Source organism: Engraulis encrasicolus, chromosome 12, assembly GCF_034702125.1.
Source record: "Engraulis encrasicolus isolate BLACKSEA-1 chromosome 12, IST_EnEncr_1.0, whole genome shotgun sequence".
NCBI classification, from domain to species: domain Eukaryota; kingdom Metazoa; phylum Chordata; class Actinopteri; order Clupeiformes; family Engraulidae; genus Engraulis; species Engraulis encrasicolus.
In genome coordinates this window covers 26,430,201-26,437,700 of record NC_085868.1, presented here as the reverse complement: position 1 = coordinate 26,437,700, position 7,500 = coordinate 26,430,201, and the positions used below count along the sequence as shown (strand labels likewise).

Below are 7,500 nucleotides of genomic sequence, written 5' to 3'. Positions count from 1 at the left end.
ATGTATACACACGTACGCACGCACACGAACTACACCAAGGGCAAACTCTCAGGATACAGAACGAGATTGAGTCATATGTGAGAGGTCAATCTCTCCACAGAGACCAACATAGCAGATACTTTCTCTATTTTTTCACACCTTTACTCTATCTTTCACCTCCCTCACTCACTCGCTCGCTCTCCCCCTCTCACCTTCCTCTTTCTTTCTTTCTCTCTCTCTCTCTCTCTCTCTCTCTATGTCCGCCAATCTGCTTCAGATTCTTTCTAGACTACTTCCTCTATTCAACCACCCATCTCTCGCACACAGGACACAGCGAGAGAGAGAGAGAGAGAGAGAGAGAGAGAGAGAGAGAGAGAGAGAGAGAGAGAGAGAGAGAGAGAGAGAGAGAGAGAGAGAGAGAGAGAGAGATTTAAAGACAGCAGGTTGCCAAAGGGCAAAATATTGCAAGGTTGCACATGTATACTGTGCATTATACATATGCAGATACACATGCACGCATGCAGATACACATGCACGCATGCAGTTACACACCCCTGCACGCACACACACAGACACACACACACTTTTACTGATATACATTGTGCAAAAAAAGAACATCAAATGAGCCAGGTGTGTGTGTGTGTGTGTGTGTGTGTGTGTGTGTGTGTGTGTGTGTGTGTGTGTGTGTGTGTGTGTGTGTGTGTGTGTGTGTGTGTGTGTCTATAATCCTGCTTCTAAATTTTCTCCACAACTCCTCTACGGCAGTAGGTGACATCGTGACTATGATCACATGGCCATCCTGCTAAATTGGGCCGAGGTACAATACGGCTCTTTGTGTGCTAAAGCTGCGGTACGATCCTCGCCACCTCTCTAACCATCAGCAAGGTGATAAATATCGTGCAATAAAGTGCTGACTAAATTTAAACCCGAGAACCTGCGCAGGAGGTATAAGGAGGAAACACATCCTAAATTAAAAACCTTGGAACCTGCGCAGGAAGGTAGAAAAGTATATCCTAAATTAAAAACCTAGGAACCTGTGCAGCAGAGAAAGTAGAAATGTATTGCATAGCTGCACAAATGCGAGCAGGAAGGAAAGCACAATACATACAGTATATCTATAGGGTAGGTGTACTATTCTCTTTCATGCACAGGTCTGATTGTGTGGCTTTATTTGCATTCATACCGGATGTATGTATTCATGTATAATGACACGGGGAGGGATAATGATGTAGCAGAGAGAAGAGAAGAGAGAGCGTGTGAGTGAGACACAGAGAGGAAGAGAGAGAGAATGAGGGATACAGAGAGAGAACGAGAGCAAAAGCAATGGCGAGAAAGAACGAGATGGAGGTTGAGAGAGGGAAAGCCATATAGGAAGTGGAAGGTAGATACAAAGAAAAAAATAGAGAGAGAGAGAGAATAATAGGAAAAGAGATGGCTGCTGTAGAAGGGGGAATCGCAAGAATGAAATCAAGCTCTTTCCTCTTTTAACATCATTATAACTTCCAGAACACACAGGAATACACACACATGCCACCATTCACAAGCCATAGCAGGCATACACACACACATACATGCACATGCGCGCACACACACAAGCACACACACACACACACACACACACACACACGCACACGCGCACACACTCCCACTTCATTTGACCCTGGAGGAGGGCCAGACTGCTGTGCTTCTGTGGTTGATGGAGGGTCTCTATGCTCGTCCATTAATCACCTGCAATGCCAACCCACAGGAGAGACAGGGACTCTGTGTGTCTGCACGCGCGAGTGTATGTGTGTGTGTGTGTGTGTGTGTGTGTGTGTGTGTGCGTGTGTGTGTGTGTTAGCGTGTGTGTGTGTGTTAGTGACGCATAGATGGGGGAGACCACAGGGACAAGGAAAGCCAGGGAAGAGTGCAAAGGGGATGAGAGAGAGAGAGAGAGAGAGAGAGAGAGAGAGAGAGAGAGAGAGAGAGAGAGAGAGAGAGAGAGAGAGAGAGAGAGAGAGAGAGAGAGAGAGAGAGAGAGAGAGAGAGAGAGAGAGAAATGGAAAGGTGGAGAGGGCAGAGTGGAGTAAGACCATAATAAAGGTACAAGAATGTAAACGTATAGAAACAAAGAGAGTGGCTAGAACGGTCTAGAGATAGGACCCAATGACAATGAAAAAGTGAAAAAGCAAAGCAAGCATAGAAAGAGAAGGAGAGAAAGGAAGGGATAGGGATGGAGACAGAGAAAAAGAAGAGAATCAGAAAGAAATGCAGTGTGTGTGTGTGTGTGTGTGTGTGTGTGTGTGTGTGTGTGTGTGTGTGTGTGTGTGTGTGTGTGTGTGTGTGTGTGTGTGTGTGTGTGTGTGTGTGTGTGTGTGTGTGTGTGTGTGTGTGTAAGCTCTCCTCAACTCTCCTCTCTCTCTCCTCCACTCTTTCCCTCAGGAGATACTCCTAGCCCTCCAGCAGACGAGAGCTACTGTAAGAATGAGTTATCGCCGGCAGTTGGATATCTCCTCTCTTCTCCTCTCCTCTCCAACATTCCATCCTCTCCTCTCTTCTTCTCACCTCTCCAACCCTATTCTCCTCTCCTCTCCTGTCTAACCTTCTCTCCACTCCTACCTTATCCTCTCCAACCATCTTTCCTCTCCTCCTCTTCTCCCCTCTCCTCTCCTCTTCTCTCTCCAACCCTCTCTCCTCTCTTCTCTCCAACCCTCTCTCCTCTCTTCTCTCCAACCCTCTCTCCTCTCTTCTTCTCACCTCTCCAACCCTCTCTCCTATCCTCTCCAACCCTCTCCTCACCTCTCCAACCGTCTCTCCTCTCCTCGCCATCCCTCTGTCCACTCCTACTTTATTAGTGTAAGAATGTTGTAATAATAACTGTACTGTGAGATGAGTTATTGCCGGATGGATATCTCCTCAGCATCCAGAGACTCCAGAGCACTCAATAACACTTCCCTTTGTTTTCTTTCCTTTCCTTTCATTTCCTTCCCTTTCCTCCTCTGTCCTCTGATTCATTCTTCCTCCTCTCCTTCCCTCTTAACTCTGTTCCTCCTCTCTCCTTTCAACTCCTCTGTTCCTCCTCTCTCCTTTCAACTCCTCTGTTCCTCCCCTCCTCTCCTCTCCTCACCCCTCTCCTCTCCTCTCCTCTCCTCTCCTCTCCTCTCCTCTGTTCCTCCTCTCTCCTGTCAACTCCTCTGTTCCTCCTCTCTCCTGTCAACTCCTCTGTTCCTCCTCTCTCCTGTCAACTCCTCTGTTCCTCCTCTCTCCTGTCAACTCCTCTGTTCCTCCTCTCTCGCCTCGCCTCGCCTCGCCTCGCCTCGCCTCGCCTCGCCTCGCCTCGCCTCGCCTCGCCTCGCCTCGCCTCGCCTCGCCTCGCCTCGCCTCGCCTCGCCTCTCCTCTCCTCTCCTCTCCTCGCCTCTCCTCTCCTCTCCTCTCCTCTCCTCTCCTCTCCTCTCCTCTCCTCTCCTCTCCTCTCCTCTCCTCTCCTCTCCTCTCCTCTCCCTGTGAGGATGAGTTATTGCCGGATGGGTATCTCCTCAGCATCCAGGGGCTCCAGAGTGCTCAATAACACTTCCTTCCGCTCTTTGCTCATCGATCAGGCAGCAGGTCGCATTGATTGGCATGGAAACCTTTTGACCGAGCGCCATTGTGTGTGCTGATGTGGGGGTGAGTCTTGGTGTGTGTGTGTGTGTGTGAGTGTGTGTGTGTGAGAGAGAGAGAGTTAGAGTTTACATGAATGAGTGAGTGCATGAGGGTGTGTGTGAATGTCTGAGTTTGTGTGTGTTCTGCATGAATGCATTGCCTGTGTGTGTGTGTGTGTGTGTGTGTGTGTGTGTGTGTGTGTGTGTGTGTGTGTGTGTGTGTGTGTGTGTGTGTGTGTGTGTGTGTGTGTGTGTGTGTGTGTGTGTGTGTGTGAGTGTGTGTGTGTGTGTGTGTGTGTGTGTGTGTGAGTGTGTGTGAGTGTGTGTACTTCGGCGTCTGCCTTGAGGATAAATGTCTATGTAGCAAGGCCATTCCAGATCTAGTCACTAGGGGCTAACAGCGCACTGCTATCAGAACAGCATCCAAATCACTTGCGCTAACACGCACGCAAGCACGCAAGCCTAACACCTTACTGTTATCAGAGTAGCATCCAAATCACTCCCAGATCCAAAACCCATTTCCTATTTACTGAATATTGAATGTTTGAGTGTGGCCTGAGAAGTCTGAGAGTCCTGAGAGTGTGTGGGTGTGCGTGACAGTTTTGTGTGTGCATATGTGTGCGTGTGTGAGTGTGAGTGTGCGCCTGTGTGTGAGTGTGTGTGTCTTAAGTGCCTCCTCCATTCCCCTGCGCTAGCTGCATCAGTGATAAGGCAGAACCCGCCCAAAACTCATTTTCAACTCCAGTGGATCTGATGCAATATGCCCCTCCAACCCGAACGTCTCACACAGACGACACACACGCGCACACACGCACACACACAGCCTTCTCATTGCCCTCTCCTACCCAGGAGTATGCGCTCAAATTGAAAACCAACGCCGTCTCTCACGGACAATTTATTTATTGCTTTTTTTCTAGTCTGGACCGGTCAAATAGCTAAGGTCAGGTACCCAGGGGGAAATATTTTATGGACAAAATCACCTTATTTGTCTGATGAATTGTTTGTGTTGATTACTCTGAACTGATAATTGCGAACAAATGTACAGTAATCACTTGCTGTCATTTCAGTGCACTTGGAAGTCCCATTGATTAGTTTCTATTTATAAGAGCGGTATGAATCAATAAAGGTGTACGTAGACCAAAGGGAATATGTGGAGCAAAGGAGGGGGGGGGAAAGGCAGACACTGTATGCAGATACAGTATGTAGGACTGCGGTACATATTTCCATTGCTGGAATTGCTGGAACACAAACTACTGTTGTGGATAGCACCTACACAGATGAACACGTTCATAAATTACAAATACACACATGCTCACCCACCCACCCACCAACAAACACACGCACGCACGCGCACATAAACACACACATAAACACACACACACAAACACACACACACACAAACACACACACACACACACACACACACACACACACACACACACACACACACACACACACACACACACACACACACACACACACACACACACACACACACACACACACACACACACACACACACACACACACACACACACACACACAGTTCACATGGTGTAAATAAATAAATGAATGGATGAAAATGACTAAGACTCTGCCATCTTGATATGTACATCACGACCAATTCTACACCTCCATCAGTCCATCACTATGATCAAAAACAAAGACACGCACGCACACAAACACACTTTGAACACACACCACACACTCAACCTGTAATTAGACACCTACATACTACAATCTCAGACACACACACACAAACACACACACACACACACAGACAGACACAGACACACACACACACGCACATGCACACTAGACACAATAGAAGGATTTATTTTTCAAATAAAAGCAAAAACTCTGACGTCTGAAGAAACTGCACCCTCCCTCTCCCCAACATATGCACGCACAGTGGCACGCACAATGCACACTGGCATGCACGCACGCCACTCTCCCAGCAAGTACCACCGTCACCTACTCACACTGGGCAGTGTTTCCCACAGAAATTTTGGAAACTATGGGGGCAGCCGGGGTTTATTTTGTCCGGGGGGGGGGGGTGGGGGGTGGGGGGGTGTGGGGGGGGGGGGGGGGGGGGGGGGGGGGGGGAGAGGGGGGGGGGGGGGGGGGTCCTTCTCACACGGGCCTTTTTTTTTGGGGGGGGGGGGGGGGGTTTCTTGCAGCGTAAATGCAAAAACGGCAAAACAATGACTACAGTATGACATTGGCGCATGGAGAAACTGTAGGCCTGGGCCTATATTTCAGCCATTTATATTTTGAGAAATAAGGCTACATAAGATTTTACCCATGACTTGTATAATAGTAGTACATTGTCAAAAAATGCAGTACAGTGAATATTTTCTGTTTACAACACAGTTTCATTCGTCCCTCATGCAGGGGTCTGGGAAACAATAATAAAACAAAATAGGAGCAGAGATAAGAATTTAAGAGCACTGTGAAATTGTTAACGCATAGACAAAAAGGGTCTTAGAGGGTAGGCTATGCCTTTTCCCCCACACATATCTGTAGGCGTACACATTCTACATGAGGGGTGCTGGTCACAGGGCTAGTTTTTTCCAAATTCCTCCCCTTAAAAGGGCTGAACAACATATTACACATTTATGTCTATATTCACATTCATTACACATTAATTTCTATATGCAGCCCGATGTCTCCTCTGCTGTGTCAAGGTCTGTCACCAAACTCATTACAACTGTAAAACAAAGCCTAGGGAGTGTTAGTAAACTCATCCCAACTGTCCCTTCTCTGAAGGTTTTTTATATTGCTCCCAAACCCAAGTAAACTACAACAACTTGACTATGCTTTTGATCCCTGTCTTTCAAGCACTTGTGGTTCTCTCTATAGCAGGGGTGCCCAACCTTTTTTTAACCAAGATCTACTTTTGAAGTTGATGGTCTGCCGTGATCTACCAAGTCAAATTCAAGGATGTCAGTATGAAAATTTAAGACCACCATTTATTAATCACCATTATTATGAACCAATGTTTCAGTAGGCTACTATGGCCGTATCTTTTCAGTGTGTTTTTAAAGTGTGTTGAATAGCCTATCTTTACAAAGCAATGCAGCACTGATAGTAGGCCTATGCAGAGATAATTTCAGTCATACACAAGTCATAAACAACTGAAACAATTTCAAAATGATAAACATTTGGTATATAAAAGGCACATAGGCCCTATTTCTAAAATATGATGAAGCATTATCATGCCTTCAGTGGTATAGGCTACAAATTAAAAAGGGCTCAGAAATTCACCATTTGTTATGGGTAAATAGTAGGCTACTATGAGAGAGAGAGAGAGAGAGAGAGAGAGAGAGAGAGAGAGAGAGAGAGAGAGAGAGAGAGAGAGAGAGAGAGAGAGAGAGCAAGCAATGAGAGAACTCATTGGATTGGTTAACACCCCTGTTAAGTGTGACTTCTTCTATGAAGGTTTTTTTTCAGCTCTCTGGGACAGTAGCACAGCACAGGCTTTCTATTGTGAGTTTGGCCAATCGTTTTGTCCACAACTGAAGCAAGAAACAGCACAAATTGAAGTGAATTCCATACATGTCAACAACTAACATTTCCCTTACACGCGGCACGCGATGTAATTTGTAAACGCAGTTAGCGATGATGCATGCGACTAGCGATTTGGACGAAGATCCTCGCATATCGGCGTGTCATAACGCATCGTTGCGCACATGTTCTGTTACTCACCCGATGTTACACGTGTGCACACATGAATCAACTGTAATACCCTTACGGTCACTTCCTAATGCTTTCCCCTCATTCTGTGTTACCGGGGGACTACTTATCTAACCAATACAGAGTCTATAGGATGTATTTACTCCAGGAGGAAAATGCGAAGGAAATTCAAAATCGTAATTAAAATCGTTTTTAACAAAAACG

The 7,500-nt window shown here is 46.7% G+C and overlaps 1 protein-coding gene across 1 annotated transcript in view; it reads right to left on the bottom strand.

The window, feature by feature from the left end:
- The window catches only part of vps8 (VPS8 subunit of CORVET complex), a 155,150-nt gene that overhangs the window by 50,196 nt on the left and 97,454 nt on the right, over nt 1-7,500 (bottom strand). The gene's annotated exons all lie outside the window — the stretch shown is intronic.